A 20,919-nucleotide genomic window follows, 5' to 3' on the forward strand; every position below is an offset into this window, starting at 1 on the left:
GAATCGCCAGTCTGTGCTGACTTAGCTGATCTCAGTTAATAGTGCTACAGGTGCAACTGGGACTAGGGAAGTGTAAATTGGCCAACATTACCATCCTGGGGTTTGAACATAAGAACATGAGAAATAGAAGCAGGATTAGGCCATATGGCCCCTCAAGGCTGTTCCGCCATTCAATCAAATCATGGCTGATCTTCGACCTCAACTCTACTTTCCCGTCCGATCCCCATATCGCTTGATTCCCCTAAAATCCATAAATCTATCCAAATCAGCCTTGAATATATTCAATGATTCAGCATCCACAGCCCTCTGGGGAAGAGAATTCCAAAGATTCGCAACCCTCTGAGTGAAGAAATTCCTCCTCATCTCAGTCTTGAATGGCCGACCCCTTCTCATGTAACTTTGAAATTCTGCTGAGCGTTATCTATAGCATACTGGTTAAAGCAGACAGGTTAAGGACTTTATTAAAATAGCACACTGGAATTTTACATTAGTACATTAACCAGCACACACAAAAGTGTACATCAGCAGAATTTCAGCCCATTGATCACTATCAAGTGGGCATTCACTGAAAAGTATGCATGTATGAACATTGGGTGAGGCAGGATTGGACGAGACTGTGAAATGCCCACTGGAAGAACAGCTTGTTAACATTCACTGTCAAGGCTCATATATGGAAAATGACCACTTGCTGGGCTAATGCCCCGGTATGATTCAGAAGAGGGAAGAAAGAGGGAAAATAAAAGGTAAGGAAAAGGAGTGATTGTCATTCAGTTTTGTCATTGTTGCAAAAGCAACGCTGGCACCTCAAACTACTGCTTGGAAAAGTCGTCTTTTCTCTGTCATTAGATGACATAGTAAAGGAATTCAGGTTGAAGAATGTCATAATATCTGTAGTACTTAACACCAACATGACAAAGATGACCCAGGGCTCTTCTGGCTGTACCTTTTCTTCAAACATAATAATCATCCACCTTTAATGTTTAAGCCATTTTGTTGACTTAGAAGAACATAGGGGTAGAAATTGGGTCTCGTTGCCCCTGCATTATGGACGTAAAACAGGCACAATTTCAGGGACCAACATCCTGTGCTCCAAGATTGCCTGAAAATCTACCGACCCAAAATTGGGTCAGGTATTTTTCAGCCTGCCTAAAAGAGGTGCCTTACATATTTAAGTGTAGGGCCTAACGCCTGTTTTAGATCCTTTCATGGTAACTGGACTACAATGATCAGGACAGGCGTCGTGTATGCATTGCAGCCACATCTCCACCTTCATACTCGAAACCGGATGCCGCTTAATTTCCACTCCATGGAGCAAGAAAAGATCCACCAAGCCCATTCCACCCAGAGTCCATGGGGTTGATTTTGACTGCCTTCGCCTGGCATTATCAGGGCTGTAACGGCCTCAAAATGGGCTCGGCCTTACCAACCCATTAATACTGGTGATGCGGCCGGCTCCATTTGTAAAGGGGCCTACTGTTGGGGTCCCAAAGCTCCTGCCTGGTTCAGGCACTAGGCCTCTTTTAAAATGGAAATAGGGGTCCAATGACATAAATAGGACCCTGATTGCCATTTTAGTTCAGAATGGGTTGGAGCGTGTGCAGTGCAGGCTCTGACCAGTTCCATGGGCAATGGAACTGAAGAGGCTCGCTAAAGGTAAGGGTTGAATTATTTTTCTTCTGCTCCTCCGGAGCCCCCAAAAAATAATCTGAGCAGCTGCCACCCTCAGACCCTCACCCTCCGCGATTGAGACCCCCACCCCACAACTTACCTGGTCCTTGCCACCGCCCGATTTTGAGGCTTCGCCAGGGTGAGCTGCACCTGGACAACTGTTGGGCACCCCATAACTCGCCTGCCAGATTTAAATGAGGCCCGGGCTTCAAAATCGTGGGGGCCTCTTCGCTGCTGGAATGGGAGGCCGGCCAACAACCATAACAACAACATGCATTTATAAAGCAACTTTAGCGTAGTAAAATGTCCCGAGGCACTTTAGGAGCATTATCAAACAAAATTTGACACCACATAAGGAGATATTAGAACAGGAAAAGCTTGTTCAAAGAGGTAGGTTTTAAGGAGTGTCTTAAAGGAGGAGAAAGAGGTAGGAAGGTGGAGAGGTTTAGGGAGGAAATTCCAAAGCTTAGGGCCTAGGCAGCTGAAGACACTGCCACGAATGGTTAAGCGATTAAAATCGGCGATGTGCAAGAGGCTAGAATTGGAGGAGCACAAAGATCTCGAAGGTTTGTAGGGCTAGAGGAGGTTACAGAGAAAGGGAAGGGCGAGGCCATGGAGGGAATTGAAAACAAGGATGAGAATTTTAAAATCAAGGTGTTCCTGGACCAGGAACCAATGTAGGTCAGCGAGCACAGGGGTAATGAGTGAACGGGACTTAGTGCGAGTCAGGATACGGGCAGCAGAGTTTTGGATGAGCTCAAGTTTATGGAGGGTGGAAGATGGGAGGCCGGCCAGGAGAGTATTGGAATAGTCAGGTGTAGAGGTAACAAGGGCATGGATGAGGGTTTCAGCAGCAGATGAGCTTAGGCGGGGCGGAGACAGGCGATGTTACAGAGAAGGAAATAGGAGGTCTTGGTAATGGAGTGGTTATGTGGTTGGAAGCTCATCTCAGGGTCAAATAGAATGCCAAGGTTGCGAATAGTCTGGTTCAGCCTCAGACAGTGGCCGTGGAGAGGGATAGAGTCAATGGCTAGGGAACGGACTTTCTGGCGGGACCAAAAACAATGGCTTTGATCTTCCTAATATTTAGTAGGAGGAAATTTTTGCTCATCCAGTACTGGTGTCGGACCAGCAGCATGACAAATCAGAGACAGTGGAGAGGTCGAGAGATGTGGTATTCGGTGTCATCACCATACATGTGAAACCTGAACATATGTGCTTTTGGGTGATGAGGCTGAGGGGCAGCATGTAGATGAGAAATAGGAGGGGGCCCAGGATAGATCCTTGGGGGACTCCAGAGGTAACGGTGCGCGAGTGGGAAGAGAAGCCATTTCAGGTGATTCTCTGGATATGACTGGATAGATAAGAATGGAAACAGGTGAGCACAGTACCACCCAACTGGACAACAGAGGAAAGGCGTTGAAGGGGGATAGGGTGGTCAACCATGTCAAAGGCTGCAGACAGATCGAGAAGGGTGAGGAGGGGTAGTTTACCACGGTCACAGTCGAGTAGGATGTCATTTGTGACTTTGATAAGGGCCATTTCAGTGCTATGGCAGGGGCGGAAACCTGATTGGAATGATTCAAACAACAACTTGCGTCTTTAACGTAGATAAAACCTCCCAAGGCACTTCGCAGGAGCGTTATCAGACAAAATTTGACACCAAACCACATAAAGAGATAATAGGACAGGTGACCAAAGGCTTGGTCAAAGAGGTACCAATCTCTTCAGTTTTATTCAGTCCCGTGTCAAGTCCACATATTGCGGAAATCTTTAACTGGGTTATATCCAGGGGAAATACAAAGCGCTCAGAAATAGTGCACATCAGGAACGCCTTCGGTTACTATATTGAAAACTCCAGAGACTTTACACCATAAAACGATGCAATCTGCAAATATTTGTGTGTTGTGTGGTTGGTCCAAATGATAGATTGAAAGATTTTCCTAGATCGGAAAAAAAACTACGGAGAAATATTTTAATTGCGGGATTTGGATTATAATCAATTACAGATCCAAAACCCACATACACATATGGGCGCATGTGTGTGTCAAACTATAATGTGCAACGTGTACGTCGTCTCCTGCATAAGAAAACTATACTGATTTCGCAGGGAATTTGATAAAAAGTATTCTTAATTGGCTTCCTTCCGTTTGAAACAAATAGCCCTGGATTCATTACATTAGGAAGTGAAGCCAGTGTTATCTTATGATCTCCCAACTTGGTCATTTACAACACACAGCAAGCTTTAGACAAATACGACCAGTTCCTTCACTTCGGTCTAAAGCGCTTTATTTAACTAACACTGGTGAGTTACTGTTTGTTCTTTACGAAGGTCCTTCCAATGGGGAGTCAACACAAAGCCCCACTGGAGCTGATACCTGATGTTCAGATCCTATCATTACATCTCTTTTAAAATCAGAATCAGTCCATTATGATTCGATAAATGAATGGATCCCACCAGTGCAAATTCGTTATTGCAAAGCAGCGCATGTTCGGCGCAATTTACAACAAGGGAAGGGTTTACGTCTAATGGAGCTATTTTACTAATGCAATGGTCGATTTTACTAATGCAATGGACGTCAAAGATAAGAGCTGTCAAATGTTTAAGGAGAGAGGGAGATCCGGGGTTTGGAAAGGCGCCCAGTGAGCTCAGTAGGTTGACATTTTCAGACTCTTCTCGGGTCTGCTTTTAATTTACAAATTTGGTCGAGTTGCGGGCGTGTCTCTCGAAGCTGGAGATTGTCCAGCTCTGAGCCGATCCCTCCATCGAGTCAGCTCTGAGCCGGGGCTCCTCTGCAGGTAGTCACAGATTCAAATCCTCATTCCACCAAAACTCAATCTTCACACAAGGAAATCATCGGCGACACAAGAAGCATCAGGGCGACCTTCAACTCCACCCTGGAATGTCCAGAAAGTGAAAGCTGAGTAACGCGTCCGTCCACTCTTCCGCCAGGAGCTGAGGGTAAGAGTCGGTTTCAGCTGACTGTAACTGAACGCATTGGTGTTTCTATGTATTATTTGGATGTAAATTGGTAGTTCGACAATCTGCAGTGCAATACATCAATTAGCAGAAGTCAGGCTGGAATTACAAACTGTTTAATGTGTTTTTTCAATGGAACTTTACAAAGCTTGAACTGTGAAGGAACCGCTTACATTCCAGTTACAAGTTCTGCTTAGGTCCAGATATTTATTATTGGGGTTTTCTCTCTGGTTAGCCGTGGTTTGGAGTTGGGAGAGATTACATCGAGAGATTGTGTCCTGTTGTACTACTGTCGCTTTATACAGAATTAATCTGCAGTTGAATTTGTGTTGTGAAATGATGTAATTTTACAGCGTGTGACTGCGGAGTTTGGTCCGTTTTTCTGGTTTGAATTAAGCTGTTTTCTGGTCGATGTGATATATGTTTGACAGTTTGGGAATGTGCGGTGTCGTGCAAAGAAGGAAAGCTTAAGGAATGGAGATCGGTAAAGTCAGGGACTGAGGGAAAGGGGGATTGGGGAAGAGATTGGACAAAGGCGAAGAGAGGGCACAAGAGGGGAGGGAAGGGGGAGGCTCCGGCTATGGCTGGGACAGAAAGGGAAGGGGAGTCAACAGTGTATTCCAACAGCTGGGAGCGGGGGAGGGGGAATTAGTAAATGAAATCAGGAGATGCTATAAGAAGGTAAAAGAGCGAGTGAGGGGCTGAAGCAGGTATGGACATGCAGCTATTTCGGCAAGAAATTGAGAATCTGAGAATTCAGAGAGGAGCCCCCTGATGAGCAATATCGAGTTTGGACATGAAATGACAGACATTCCTGTTCGACCCCTTCAACATGCTAGGTGCAGAGTGAATAGCTCTGGGGCACCTACCCATCCTGCACTTATCGAGACTTCCATCAATTCCCCCAAGCACATTCTTCTTCTATTTTTTTCTTTCCTCTCCTGTTAGATATATTTTTAGTCAGAGATATTCTTTGCCACCTTTAAGTATGTGCCTTTCTTGCATCCACCAATTCTAATCTACAATTGTAGTCCATCAGATTAGTAAATGGGATTTCACCTTTATCTTAACCAGATAAAATAAATCAATACATATACTACGGCTGGAATTTATGGGCACCAGTTTCATAAATTACGATTGTATCGTTCCTTTTCGCGTTGATGCTAGGAGGGCGTGCATCAACGAGAGAGTAATGGCAATATTCAGAAGTGAAGTCCTGATCTGACTCCTGGGCTCACTGAACTCCTGTCTCACGTCGGTTTGAGTTCGCACCGGGTTTCAAAGTCTTATTTGCAACTTTAAAAAGTGACAGTTAGACTACTTGAGAACCTTTCAAAAGCTTTTAATGTTCGAGGAAAAGGGGACATTGCCAGCACAGGGCTCTTTCATGCAGTGATGTGCGGTTGGTAATATAATCCCAGTTTGCTTGTCTGCACATCGCACTCTTACTGGGACGTAATTTCTACCTTTGTGGAGTGAGTGTCGATATAATAGCGGCAGTGATGCTGTGGGTGACCCAGAAATGGACTCTCCAACCAAATCTGCAGCAACGTCATCTGCAGGGCTGGAAGCAAAATTTTAAATTAATTCAGGACTTCCTAATCGTAGAACAGAATTGGGGAGGGCGAAATAGGAGTAGAAACCAAAAAAAATAAGGGCACAACTTTGCGCCTGGAGTTTGTAAACGGTGGTTATTTTGCCTCTCGTATCTTCTTCACCAAAAGTCTACGTTTGAGCTTTGTACTAAATCATCGTTCTATCTTGATCCAAAAGTCCATCGAACTTTTAGTCCCTAAAGGTTGAGTACTTCAGCAATGGTTTTTATTCATAAGAAACTGGGGTGAAGAGCCGCGCCCCAAAGTGCGAGGTTGAAGACAGCAGGAGAGAAGATGGGATGAGCATTAGTGGTTAGGTGACCCCTTCGGGTTTTTGGAGGTAGGAAATAATGAGGGAAGTAAAAAGTTCTGCAGGTTTGAGCTCCTGGGAAAGAATGAGTGGGTATCTTCAGTGAAACGGGAGGTGGATAGGGAATTGGCTTTATACATAAGCGGAAGCAGCAGGTACCATTTAGGGAAGGGATGGTAGGCTGAGGAAATGCATTGAGTGGAATGCCCTTGAGAGCGGTGCTGGGGCCCTTACTGTTTCTGATCGATATAAATCTCCTGGATTCAGATGTTCAATGCAACTTGGTCAAATTCACGCAAGTGATACCAAACAGGGGAGGAATGGAGGAGGAATGGAGGAGCCTGGACAATATTTGCGAGTGGGCAGCACTATGGAAGATGAAATTTAGGACAGATAAATGCAACTTCTTACAAATTGGAAGGAAAAATGGGGACATAGATCATGAATGGGATCAAATTAGCGAGGAAAGAGGCTGAAGGAGATCTGGTAGTGATGATAGACTAATCACTGACCGGGATCAATTTTAACTTCAGGCTTCAAATCGGCGCTGGATGGGTGGGGCAACTATGCCTTTGCCGATGAGTACATCAGGTGGCCCATGCGATAATGCTCATTTTGTGCGACCGCCCAAGATGATTTTCTATCCCCATGTCTAAAGTCATCATGCTGAAGCTGTGTAGTCCTCTGGTCAGGCCACATCTTGAAGACTGTGTACAGTTCTGGTGCCCGAGGCATGAGAGATACATCTAAGCCCTGGAAGCAATGCAGAAAAGGGCTGTGATGCTGATGGCTGGTGTCAGAGGACTGAGAAATCAGGAAAGGTTCGGTAAACTTGAACTGTTTATTTTTTCTTTGAAAGGAAGCAAATGGGGACACATTATAGAAGTACGAAAGAGACTAAGTGCAAAAGGAAAGCAGTATTGTCATTTCAACCATGACTGCAGAATAAGTAGACTTATAGATACAAATTGGTAAAAGTAAAATTCAGGGCTGATGTCAGGAAGCACTTCAGACAAACAGTAATCAGTACCCGGAATGGTCCTACTGATAGGGTAATGGAGTCATTCAAGAGATGGGTAATTGATGGTGGGATAATAGATTTCTATGTAAGGATGAGCCAGGTGGATCAAATGATCTCCTTTTCTGAACTTATCGATGTCAGAGTATGAGATAGTGTGATGAGTCTTGATTTCAACATATTAAGAATTCAGGGAAGAGGAGGTGTGTGTAGGATGGTGTATTTGAAGCATAGGAAGAGCAAGACAGGAAAATTCAGATAAACGCTAACCATTGTAGAATTGATAAAATAGAAAAAGACATTTATTAAAATTTGGTCCGGTCAAAAAAAAAATCAAAGATATTATGTCATGAAAGGTGGAACACATGCTTGCTAATTTTCAGTTGTGCAATGTGGCCTGCATAGGTAGGGATTCTAATAATATACTTGGTATAATCAGCAGCTAGAAATTTTATTCGAGTCAGTAAGCCATTAGTTAGGTGGATGTTGCTAGTCATTGAGGTGGATATGTGGACAGAGTTTGAGAGACAGGCATCTCCTCAAGCCTTATTGTGGTCTGCAATTACTCCAAGCTGTCTAATTTGAAATAGTTTCTGAAGAAAGGACACTGTCTGATGAAAGTTAGCAGGTTGGATTGATACTAGACATATGAACAGAAGTACGGCATTCAGCCCATCGAGCCTTTTCTGTCATTCAATTAGAGAATGGCTGATCTGGACCTCATCACCATTTACCACCTTTGCTTGATATCCTTTGATACCCTTACCTGACAGAAACCTATCGATCTCAGTCTTGAAAATTTCAATTGATCCAGCATCCACAGCCTTTTGGGGGAGCAAGCTATAGATTTACAGTACCCTTTCTGTGAAAAAGTACTTCCTGATTTCACTCATAAATGTCCTAGCTCTAATTTTAAGATTATTCCCTCTTGTTCGGGTTTCCCCCACCAGGGGCAATGGTTTCTCTGTATCTACCCAAATGAATCCCTTTATCATTTTAAACACCCCTCAACATTCTAAACTCAAGGAAATACAAGCCAAGTGTATGCAGCCTGTCCTCATAATTTAGACTGCAGTGACCCCTGACAATGGGGTAAATTTTAACTGGGGTTGGGGGTGGGTGGGTGGGAAGGTAAAAATTGTAAACTCAACCCCAAACCGCCTACTTCCAGTTTTAACGGAGGTGGGTTGAAGGGCCGGCGACCAATTCGCTCTCAGGAGACCGGTCATTCAGTAAAATCTTTTAAGGAGGCTGCAGGCCTCCATTTTAACAGCATTTTTACTTTTAACTCCTGGGGGCCGGGATTCCTGGATCTTCTGCTTCACGCCACGTGAGAGAAGGCCCATATCAACAGGTAAATGCCTTTATTGCACTACTGGTAGGCCAGGAGGAGCAGGATTGTTTCCTCCAGGCCCAACAATGGTACCTGCCGTGATCTGACACATGCGATCGGCCCACTCCTACCCCCGCCACGATCTCCGACCACCCCCATGACTGAGCCCCTGATGACCAACCTCCCTTGATGATTGTCAATTCTGATGACTCCCTCAATGACCGCTGACCCCCCAATGACGTCCGACCCTGATGACCGCTGACCCCAATGTCTGACCCTGATGACCGCTGACCCCAATGTCTGACCCTGATGACCACTGACCCCCATGTCCGATACCACTGACAATTGACCCCTACCGTTGATCAATCCCCCCACATCGGCCTACACCCCCACCCCATGATCGAACCACCCTCCCCCTCACCCCTCCCCCCCCCACACCAACGATGCTCGACCCCCCGATCTAAGACTTAGCTGCTGGCATCCGCACCCTGGCTGCTCTCCCGTCCGACTGATAGCCAGCCTGTCAATCTGGCACGCTGTTAGGCGGGAAACCTACTGAAAAAATTGAAAGACCTCCTTACGTCAAAATCATAAGGGCATCTGGTGGTTTTCCCTTCAGAAACCTCCCCCCCCACCACACCCAGCTTCCCCCCTGCCGGTTAAAATTTACCCCATTGTATCTGTCTCTTTGTCCCGGTGTGTGTCTTTCTCCATCGCTCTTTGTCTTGTCCTCTCTAATTTCTTGACCCTGTAACCTTTTCTCTTGCACATATAATGATGATCCTGTAACACTTCGCTGAAGCTGACTAGCCACTTATATGTCAGAAAGTTTGTTAATGCAGCTGTGGAATGCACCTTTTCTGTGTGAAATGGCTCGATTAAAAATGGGGAAAAAAAATCCCAATTTACCAAGGAGACACTGCATCCACTGCCTTGTAAGGAAGTCAAAAATGGGTGTTGACAGCTAAATGAACAATGGGCTCCTTCCAGTCCCCACCAGCTAATGCAAAGTATTTATTTGTTTATTTTAATGGTGATTTTAGCACCAAATGTAGAATGTGAAGGCTTATATTTATAGGAAAGTGACATCACATTTGGCATCCAAAGGAAATAAAGTTATACAAATACTGGAAAATATATGATAAACTATTATTAATGGCAAAGCGTTCACATTCTCATGAGAATCTTTGTTATGAGATTTTGATAAATGTATTTACTGTATGCTTAATTTTCATAGTAATATGCAAAGGCTTCCTAACATTAACAAACCCTTAGTAAATCTTATTTCAAAAAATGATATTGAGTTAATTATATTGAATTATATTGAATTATAATTAAATGATATTGAGAAAACATGAAACATTTTGTGTCTTAATAAATCCAGTTAGTATATGTTGGTAATGTTGGGTGTTTTGGGGGTGAGCAAGAAATGCAGTAATCATTACAAACTGCTGCTTTATACCAATACACTTCTTTCCCAAAATTTACATTTCTTCCTACTGGAAATGCTTATCTAGCTTTGTAGGTGATATGCGAATTCCACTAACCACTTACATAGTGCAGCAAACCATGGAAAGAAAAGAGTGTGTGCAAGTATTATTCCTGGAAGTATGATAATCTCAGTCCCAACTCCTTTACCCCTTTATTAATATTTTAATCTTTCCATACAGGCTTGCGTTTTCTTGCTTGCTTCCATTTTAATGTTTCCATGTACTTGCTCCCTCCTTGGTACCTCCTTTCTCTGGCCTCAAATAATAAACACCACCTGAATATTAACACTGTAAAACTTTGTGGTGGGGGCATAAGTTTAGTTTATACTTTGTTTCCTGTAGTTTGACTATGAACCAAGGTTTCTCATTGTGCCAAAACACTAAAGAAAAGTGTATATTTAAAAGAGCTACAATCTACAGCCTTTTAACACTGAAACATGACATTACCTAACCGTTACTTCTTGATTAGTCTTTATAAGTGCATCTTCTTTCCTATTGTTTTTAACCATGTTGCTATTTTGCACTATGGGATTTGGTCTTTCACCTACACTTCTCTTTATTAGAAGAATACCTTATATAGGCATTAACAGCCCTCTTTTACTTTTCCTCTTGTATGTTTCCCTCCCCCTCCCCCCTCTCCCCCCACTACACACACCACGCATCATTCTCTGTTTTAAGCAAAGGGGCCCTGACATTACACTGTGAGACACTAGTACGGACATGTTCATCTGAGATTCCTTCCTCCACTATTTTAGCTGAGGTATTAACCCATTCAAATTAAATGGGTTAACAACGCCACGAGAACAAAGTAGAGAGGGAATTTGAAAGGAACACGTTAAGCGTTCATATGTTATTAAGTCGCAATGTAATTTTGGGGCCGGGCTTGTCAAATGGGAGGGGTGAGGTTTTTAGTGGTGAGCCAGTCAAAACCAAAATCCTGTCTGTCCTCTGCTTAGCTGCAAGAATTGAGGAATAGTGTGCAATCTGAAAGCGAGATTGGCTCGTGGTCGTAGAGTATGCTAATTTTGTAACACAGTTTAACTATATGGGAAAGTTTCCAAGTAAAGACAGCGGGGTCAAACATCTGGTAAACATCAATTAGAGCACCCATGATACCAATAAAATTCACGTTAGTAGGTGGCACCAGTGCCTATGTACAATGGATGACTGTGCTGAATCAACTGCTATTATTTTGGTTATTAATTCCATATGAAGTCAACATGCATTTCTATATTTGTCCTTTAAATATTCATTTTTATCTCACTCCCTCCCCCCCCAAGCAATGTAGGAAGAATAACTACAATATATCATCACCCAGCCTTAAGAGCCAGAATGCCACCTTGTAAAATATTTCTCTGCAAATGCTCACTCTCTGCTGTTGGGACCTGCACACATGCACAAGCTCAACAGTTTAGAGCTGTTTCAGACTGATTACAGGCATTAGAAATAAAGGCCCCCGAGGCCCCTGCTCATTACCTCTCCAGTCATTTTTCTCTCTCTCTGCATACCCATTTTTATTTAAAGGATTCATTTGAACTAACTACCACTGCACCCCCCACAACCAACCCCTCTCTCACACACACACACACACACACACACAGCCTACTATTTACTTCTAGGAATAACACTAAATTTTCCCATTCTTTAAATTCAATAACGCCAGGTGCCAGACCTGACCTGGAGTCAGCACAGCTCTGAAACTAGTCCACTAATGCTTTCTACTGACAATAGCCACTTTTTACTCCTGCCTACTTTTCATTACAATAAGCAGAGTGAGCCTTTGGCTTAGTGGTAGCAGTCCTGCCTCTGAGTCAGAAAGTGTAGGGTTCAAATCTCTCCCCCCCCCCCTGAGCTCTGGCTCTGAATTCTGGAACAGTCACACCTGCTGGGTGTGGATGACCCCACCCCCTCATTGTATGGGTTGTGGGAGCCCATAAAAACCTCTTGCTGTATAGGACTAACCACCCTATTGGCTGGTATAAAGATGGTTATGGCCATGGAAGGAAGGGAATTTCTGTCCATAATGAATAAAAGGGCAGCATGATTTCTGCACATTCAATGAGATCATGGCTGGTCTGTGACCTAACTCCATATATCTGCCTTAGTCCCAAATCCCTTAATACCTTTGGTTAACAAAAATCTATCAATATCAGATTTAAAATTAACAATTGAGTTAGCATCAACTGTTATTTGCAGAAGAGAGTTCCAGACTTCCACCACCCTTTGCGTGTAGAAGTGTTTCCTAACTTCACTGCTGAAAGTCCTGGCTCTAATTTTTAAGCTCTGTCCCCTTGAAAACTTCGATCAAATCACCCCTTAATTGTCTAAATTCCAGGGAATATAACCCTAGTTTGTGTAATCTCTCCTCATAATTTAACCCTTGGAATCCAGGTATCATTCTAGTAAATCTGCACTGCACTCCCACCAAGGCCAATATATCCTTCCTAACATGCAGTACCCAGGTGTGGTCTAACCAGGGCTTTGTATAACTGTAGCATAACTTCTACCCCCTTGTATCCTAGTCCTCTAGATATAAAGGCCAGCATTCCATTAGCCTTTTTGATTATTTTCTGCACCTGTCCATGACATTTTAATGATCTATGTACAATGAACCCCGAAGTCTCTTTGGACATCCACTGTTTCGAGCTTTTCACCATTTAGAAAGTACTCTAATCTATCCTTTTTAGGTCCAAGGTGGATGACCTCACACTTGCCTACATTGAAAGCCATTTGTCACAGTTTTGTCCATTCACTTTATTAATATTATTTGTGGCTACCCTCCTCTGATGCCATTACTCCACATTCTTGTCATTTTTATTCCATATTTCTCACAAAACATCCATGCTACTCTGCAGCCTCTTTCTGTTGAAAGGCAGGACAATCTTATCTTTGATTGATATCACTGATATTTCAGAATTGGCCTGTAGGGGGCGTAGCATGGTGAGCCAACAATGCCAATTTTACACTCTGCAAGATGAAGAAACCTTGTCTAGCAGTGTGGGCAAGGCCTTGTACAACTCACCTGCAGGGCAGTGAAATGGTAATCTCAAGCGATGGTCAAAAAGAAACTCAAGCCCATAACCATTTAGTTAGTGGAGAGAGAGTGGATTTTTATGGCAAGCTGAAAAATTTAATTAATCCATAAAGACTTTTTAAGATGTGTAGAGTCAGATGGGGGTGGGGGGCGGGTGGGGTGGGAGGGAAGGTTCCTCTCCAACTCTCTCCTCTTCTCTCTTGAGGTGCTGACAGGTGCCGGGGAATGGTTTCATGCCTGCCAAGTGCCTCTCAGTACCTTTCCTTCATGTGTGAACGAAACCTGTGAACAGGCTATTCACCAGTGGGAGGTATCACAGCAGAGCCCGATTCTTTCCTCACCCAGAAATGCACACTTTCCAGCAGGCTTCATAGAATCATAGAAAGTTACGGCTCAGAAGGAGGCCATTCACCATGCTGGCTGAAAAAGAGCTGTCCAGCTTAATCCCACTTTCCAGCACTTGGTCCATAGCCCTGTAGGTTTCGGCACTTCAAATGCACATCGAAGCACTTTTTAAATGAGTTGAGGGTTTTTGCCTCTACCACCCTTTCAGGCAGTGAGTTCCAGACCCAGACCATCCTCTGGGTGAAAATATCTCTCCTCAGCTCCTGTCTAATCCTTCTACTGATTACTTTAAATCTATGCCCCCTGGTCAGTGACCTCTCTGCTAAGGGAAATAGGTCCTTCCTATCCACTCTATCTAGGCCAGTCATAATTTTATATACCTCGATTAAATCTCCACTCAGCTTCTTTTGTTCCAAAGAAAACAACCCCAGCCTATCCAATCTTTTTCCATAACTAAAATTCTCCAGCCCTGGCAACATCCATGTAAATCTCCTGTAATGTTGTGACCAGAACTGTATGCAGTATTCAAGCTGTGGCCTAACCAATGTTTTATACAGTTCTAGCATAGCCTCCCAGCTCTTATATTCTATGCCTCGGCTAATAAAGGAAAGTATCCCGTATGCCTTTTTAACTACCTTATTTTCCTGTCCTGCTACCTTCAGGGATCTGTGGACATGCACTCCAAGGTCCCTTTGTTCCTCTACACCTCTCAGTATCCTTCCATTTATTGTGTACTCCCTTGCCTTGTTTGCCCTCCCCAAATGCATTACCTCACACTTCTCTGGATTGAATTTTATTTGCCACTTTTCTGCCCACCTGACCAGTCCATTGATATCTTCCTACAGTCTACAGCTTTCCTCCTCACCATCAACCGCACGGCCAATTTTTGTATCATTTGCAAACTTCTTGATCAAGCCCCCCCATATTCAAGTCCAAATCATTAATATAAACCACAAAAAGCATGGGACCTAGTACTGAGCTTTGCGGGACCAGATTGGAAACAGCCTTCCAGTTGCAAAAACACCCGTCGACCATTACCCTTTGCTTCCTGCCATTGAACCAAATTTGGATCCAACTAGCCATTTTCCCTTGGATCCCATGGGCTTTTACTTTTTTAACCAGTCTGCCATGTGGGACCTTGTCAAAAGCCTTGCTAAAATCCATGTACACTGCATCAAATACGCTACCCTCATCGACCCTCCTTGTTACCTGCTCAAAAAATTCAATTAAGTTAGTCAGACACAACTTTCCCTTAACAATTCCATGCTGACTGTCCTCGATTAACCCATGCCTTTCTAAATGATGATTTATACTGTCCCTCCAATAATTTGCCCACCACCAAGGTTAGACTGACTGGCCTATAATTACTCAGTCTATCTCTTTCTCCCTTTTTAAACAATGGTTCAGTGATGGAATACAAGAACTGTGCCCAGGACTGGATCTACAAGTAAATCGTTCTGTGATTGCATGACTCCTGTTTGTCTGAATCATTCCAAATGGTTGTCAGGAGCTTTATTTTTTACCGGTTTAATGTATCATGTCTGTGTCGAGTCCTGAATGTTGAGGCAAATGGCCGTGCAATAAATTAATTGAATTTAGCAGTCCTCCAATCTTCCGGCACCATGCCTGTAGCCAGGAAAGATTGGAAAATGATGCTCTGAGCCTCCGTTAGTTCCTCCCTTGCTTCTCTTAACGGCCTGGGTTACATTTCATCCGGGCCTGGCGATTTATCTACTTTCAAAGATGCTAATCCCTTTAATATTTCCTCTCTATGTTTATCCCATCCAATATTTCACACTCCTCCCCCTTAACTACAATGTCTGCATCGCCCCCCTCTTTTGTGAAGACAGTCGCAAAATATTCATTAAGAACCATGCCCACATCTTCCGCCTCCACACATAGGTTACCTTTTTCATTTCAAATAGGCCCTACTCTTTCTTTAGTTATCCTTTTTCTCTTTATGTATTTAGAAAACATTTTTGGGTTTTCCTTAATTTTACATGCCAGTATTTTTTCATGCCCTCTCTTTGCTTTCCTAATTTCCTTTTTAATTTCACCCCTGCACTTTCTATATTCCTCTTGGCTTTCTGCAGTATTGAGCTTTTGGTGTCTGACATAAGCTTCCCTTTTTTGCCTTATCCTACCCTGTATGCTCCCTGTCATCCAGGGGGCTCTAGATTTGGCAGTCCCACCCTTTTTCTTTGTGGGAACATGTTTACTCTGAACCCTTTGAATCTCCCCCTTGAATGCCTCCCTCTGCTCTGGCACTGATTTACCTTCAAGTGGTTGTTTCCAGTTCACTTTTGCTAAATCACTTCTCAGCTTAGTAAAATTGGCCTTTCCCCAATTTAGAACTTTTACTCCTGTTCTATCTTTGTCCTTTTCCATGTGCTAAATCTAACTGAATTATGATCACTACCAGCAAAATGCTCTCCCACTGATACTCCTTCCACCTGCCCAGCTTCATTCCCTAAAACTAAATCCAGAACTGCCCCCTCTCTTGTTGGGCTTGCTACACACTGGCTAAAAAAGTTCTCCTGACTGCAATTTAAGAATTCTGCACTCTCTACCTTTTACACTGACTGTATCCCAGTTAATATTAGGGTAGTTGAAATCCCCTACTATAACTGCCCTATTGTTCTTGCACTTCTCAGAAATTCATTGGATAACTCTGAGGTGAAGGAGCCCTCTTGATTTTTTTTCCCTCCCCTAATCCAGGGAGATTGAGATTAATTGTAGCAGTCCTACTACTGCACTGGCTAAGATCAGCGAACTTGGCTGAGAACAGGGAATGAACCTGGGACTTTCCTGGTATGTATTGCTTTGTACCACACTTCACTTACCATGGTGGTTGGGTGGGCTGCAGAGCTAGATGTTTGAAAGCAAGAGATTAGGCAGGTGTTAGAGTTTGTCAGATGAATGCCGGTATGATATACAATTGCCATCTATTTGGATACAGAGTGGAAAATATTGGAAATTTTACGCACGTTGTTCAGAAAATTTCCAAAAAGATAACCAAGTGCTAAGAGGCCATTTTTTCCCCACTTACTGCCATGGAATTGCACTGTCAGCCGTTTTGATCTTAGCTTGGCATCACATCACTGTGTTGGAGATAATGGAGCTCCTCCAAATTTCCTGACATGGTGGAGTGGCCTGTGATTTATTGCCACCAGTTTGAAATTCGTCGACTTTACCACATTTTAGGCCAATCCCATAGACCTCTCTGAGGTATGCCATTAAAAGAGAGGCTGCAGCTGGGGAATTCTGCCAAAATTCCAGTTTCGAATTAATAAAAGGTGGCAATCTTATTGGTTCAGAATATAGAAATTAATTTAAATCTAACCACAATAGTAGACATTATTAACTGAAAATAATATTTGGTACTTGTGTATTGTGACTTTTTCTCACACTTGGTTGCTGAGGCCCAATGAATGCACTGACCGCTCTCCTGTAAAAATTGTACGTGCAGTTAATGCCAAGTTGGCAGTAGATGGCGTTCACAACTGCCAGAAGGGAATAAGTGAGAAGTCATCTGGTTTTCAAGATCACCAGCCAAGGAACCCAAGTAGACTGATTATGAGCAGGTTGCAGCCAATATTTGCACATGTTTTAAAAATTGCAAATGTAATCATGCATATTTAGGTTTTATGATACAATGTAACAACGTACTGTTACTGGATCATGAGGGTAAAGAAATCCTCTCTGACTAAATAGATTACGTTTTAATATTCATTCATAAAGAAGGCAGGTTATGATTCCTTTGTGTGTTAAATAATGCTGAAGTCATTTAAGGGCTGTCTGTCATCCTATAGCACTGTTCTATAGAGTGGCAGAGGTAAGATTCATATCTCTTATTCCTTGTACAGTGAGTTCAGATAATGGTTGGAATAGAAGCCACGTGCTTCTCCACAAGAGCAGAACGGGAAATCAGTGGACAAGTTTAACTCAGGACTACTCATGGCCCATTACGAAGTTGCAAAGGCAGTAAGGTTCCCAACTTTGCCACATTCAAACTCATACAGGGAACAGAATAGAGGCAGGTCTGGGCTCATGGCTTATGTTCTGATATTTGCTTTGCTGCTGTCCCCACATCATAAGTGGAAAAAATGGGCTTCTACTCGAATACTTTTACATATATTTGGTTTTCATTTCCAGACCAATGACTCAAATAGAGTCCAAAACTGGATGGGTGACATCCCTAAAAGGCAGAGGCCTAGCAATAGGTCACATCCCAGTCATCTGGGCTGGAGACTATAAAGGAACAGGAAGGTCTACAAAATGGAGAAAATAACTTTAAATAATGACTAATGGACTGCGGTGTCATTGTTTAAAAATAAAACTGAGCCTTTTTCTCATTTCGATAGAGGAAGTGCTGCTGCTTGGCTCTTAAATATGTGCCTTTCAGAAAGTGGGTATGTCACAAGAGAATACAGCATTCTGGGACAAAAACACATTTGGAAGGAATTAAGCTGTTTGATGTGTAGCAGCTGTGAGCAGAACTTCAATAGAAATGTAAATGTTGGCTGCATCTTTCATCTGTTGCACATACTTTCAGTCAAATAAAGTCACAGGATACTCCATAAAGAATCATGAAATCTAGAAGATTATCTCACAGTTGAGGAAGTAACAATGTAGGTAATGGACCTTGGAGATTTCAAAATTCAGTTCTGATGCTTAGGTTAGTTTAATAGGAATCCAATACACTTAGGTTACACTTAGATTCTTTTAGTTCAGATTCCAGTGTAACTGAGCTGACTCCTGGCATCTATTGCTGATAAGTTCATTTTCCGTAGCCTGGTGGCAGACTCATAGACCAAGGTATAATAACAGCGTAACCCAGACTGATGGGATGAAAAACCTCTCTCTGCTGGCTGTTAGGGTCCTGGATGAAATGAGTTCGGGGTAAGAACACAAAATTACCCTTAATTTGTAATTAATTGGCTACAGGATTGAAGGTGTGGAAATATTATTTGTCAAACTGGGACAGCAGAGAGGGTCTTACGAGGTTGGAGCTAAGACACATTTGCTAAATTTTCTTTTCTGAGAAAAAGGTTAATAACATTTTTATCAAATAACTTTTTCTAATTACTTAATTCATGTTAACAGCGTGGCCATTGTGTGTAGTTTTTAAATGGGCAATTTTGCACAATACAATTTACAATTTTGTTAGTGGGAATCACAAATAAATAGCCAATTATGATGTTCCTATAATAATGATCCTTGAACATTTCTTCAGCAGCTAATGGAACTCTTAACTGATATAAACACTGATAAATTCATTAGAGAAGACGTTCTAAAAAAAACTTCAGCAGGGACTTATCCCATGGTAAGAATGGATTGACATCATACATCACGTTTTGTGTCATTAGCACCATAGATGCAAGTAAAGCCAGCATGTTCCTGGTGTCTGGTGTTACTAAAGCTAGCAGATGGGCACGGTAGTGTAGTGCTTATGTTACTGGACCAGTAATCTGGAGACCTGGACTAATAATCCAGATGATGTGAGTTCAAATCCCACCATTCTTGATTTGAATTCAGTTTTTAAAAAATCTTGAAATAAAAAGCTGATAACAGTAAAAAAGTGACCATGAAGCAATCAGATTGTTGTAAAAATCCAACCAGTTCACTAATATCCTTTAGGGAAGGAAATCTGCGGTCCTTACCTGGTCTGGCTTATGTGTGGTTAACTTTTAACTGCCCTTTGAAATGGCCACTCACTCAGTCAGGGCAACTAGGAATGGGCAATAAATGCCGGCCTTGCCAGAGACGCCCACATCCTGAGAATGAATAAAAGAATGGATTTTAAAGTTTAGATCCTTCTTCTAGGTGTGCAATTGATTGCCTGGTAACCGATGCACTCTCCCACTCTGGCAAAACTTGCCTGATTGGAAAAGGCCCTCACTATTATTCACAAAGGGCAACAGTTGGGCTTTGCACCGACTGCAAAATTGTGCTCACCGCCTTCCCCCTGCCCACCCGATGGCGTGTTCCCTGGCAGGGGCAGGATCACCACTGGCAGACTACCAAAAGTATTCTAATAGGCTGATCATGGAAAATCCACTGAGGCCAATATGAGCCCCCCTCCCCCGCACTTCCAACAATGTTGGGGCCAAAGATGGAAATCCCGGCCAATATATCCAAGTCTGCGCCTCCTCAAAAAACATCAAAATTATTTTTTAACATTTCCATTGACATCAGTAAATTTTTGTATATTCTTGTCCTCTGAGAAAGATGAGTGATTTTCATTTTTTAAAAATGCCTTACTGCGAAAAGAATGCATAATTTGAAAATCTGCTTATTGACCTAACTTGTTCCCGCGGCAGTATTTCCTCATTTTTAAAATTTCAACACCATTTCAGTAACTAGTACCAGCAGGATGAAAACAGTTTTAAAATTGAAATTAAACTTGGAACTTATGATCATTACCCTAAACTCTGATACGGGACTGGGAAACTGAAATAATTGAATGATTTATTTGTAAACCTTTGCCATAGCTTCATTGACCCTCTTGTCAGGAAGTACCCAAAGATGGTGCCTGCACATTTGGATGTTTTCTGGTTCTCGTTTATGTTCATCTGTTCTGTAAAGGAACAAGCAGAATCCAATGATCCAAACTGGACAAATAAAGAGATTATTGGATTAATCTGAAAGAGCTAAAGGGTTGAGAGCCACCTATAGTTCTCTTTTCAGAAGTGTTCTATCTGTAACACTGGGTAGTGCTGGCAACAATCCTCTGGTAGACAGCACTGTAACAGCAGCACTCCATTTCTAAAATTTGTCAGTAATGCTCCTATTCAGGCTAACAATGGTAAGTCATGCTTTACCCTAGCCTTCAATCAGTAATGCCCCATTGAACAAGATTCAGTAATGCTCATTTAGAAACTCTTGTTGGCAATTGAACGCTCAATAATGCTCCATCAGTGATACCTCATTAATAATGCTTAGTAAGTGACATGCCATCATTAATGCTCAGTCATGGACATTTCAATCATTAATGCTCCACCAGTTACATTCCATCAATAAAACTGTGTCAATGGGAGTCCAATCAGTAATGCTGTATCAATGATACTCTATCCATCATGTTGTCAGTGACTCTCTATTAATAACACTCAATCGCGATAGTTGTTAAGTCACTAATGTGCTGGC

The 20,919-nt window shown here is 42.7% G+C and overlaps 1 protein-coding gene across 1 annotated transcript in view; it reads left to right on the plus strand.

The window, feature by feature from the left end:
• The first annotated feature begins 4,466 nt into the window (after positions 1-4,466).
• Positions 4,467-20,919, plus strand: part of LOC137323879 (collagen alpha-3(VI) chain-like) — a 182,163-nt gene continuing 165,710 nt past the window's right edge. The window contains exon 1 of the mRNA XM_067987919.1: positions 4,467-4,630. The gene's annotated coding sequence lies outside the window, so the exon portion shown is untranslated. The remainder of the gene's footprint in view (positions 4,631-20,919) is intronic.

Source organism: Heptranchias perlo, chromosome 7 (genome assembly GCF_035084215.1).
Source record: "Heptranchias perlo isolate sHepPer1 chromosome 7, sHepPer1.hap1, whole genome shotgun sequence".
Lineage (NCBI taxonomy): Eukaryota > Metazoa > Chordata > Chondrichthyes > Hexanchiformes > Hexanchidae > Heptranchias > Heptranchias perlo.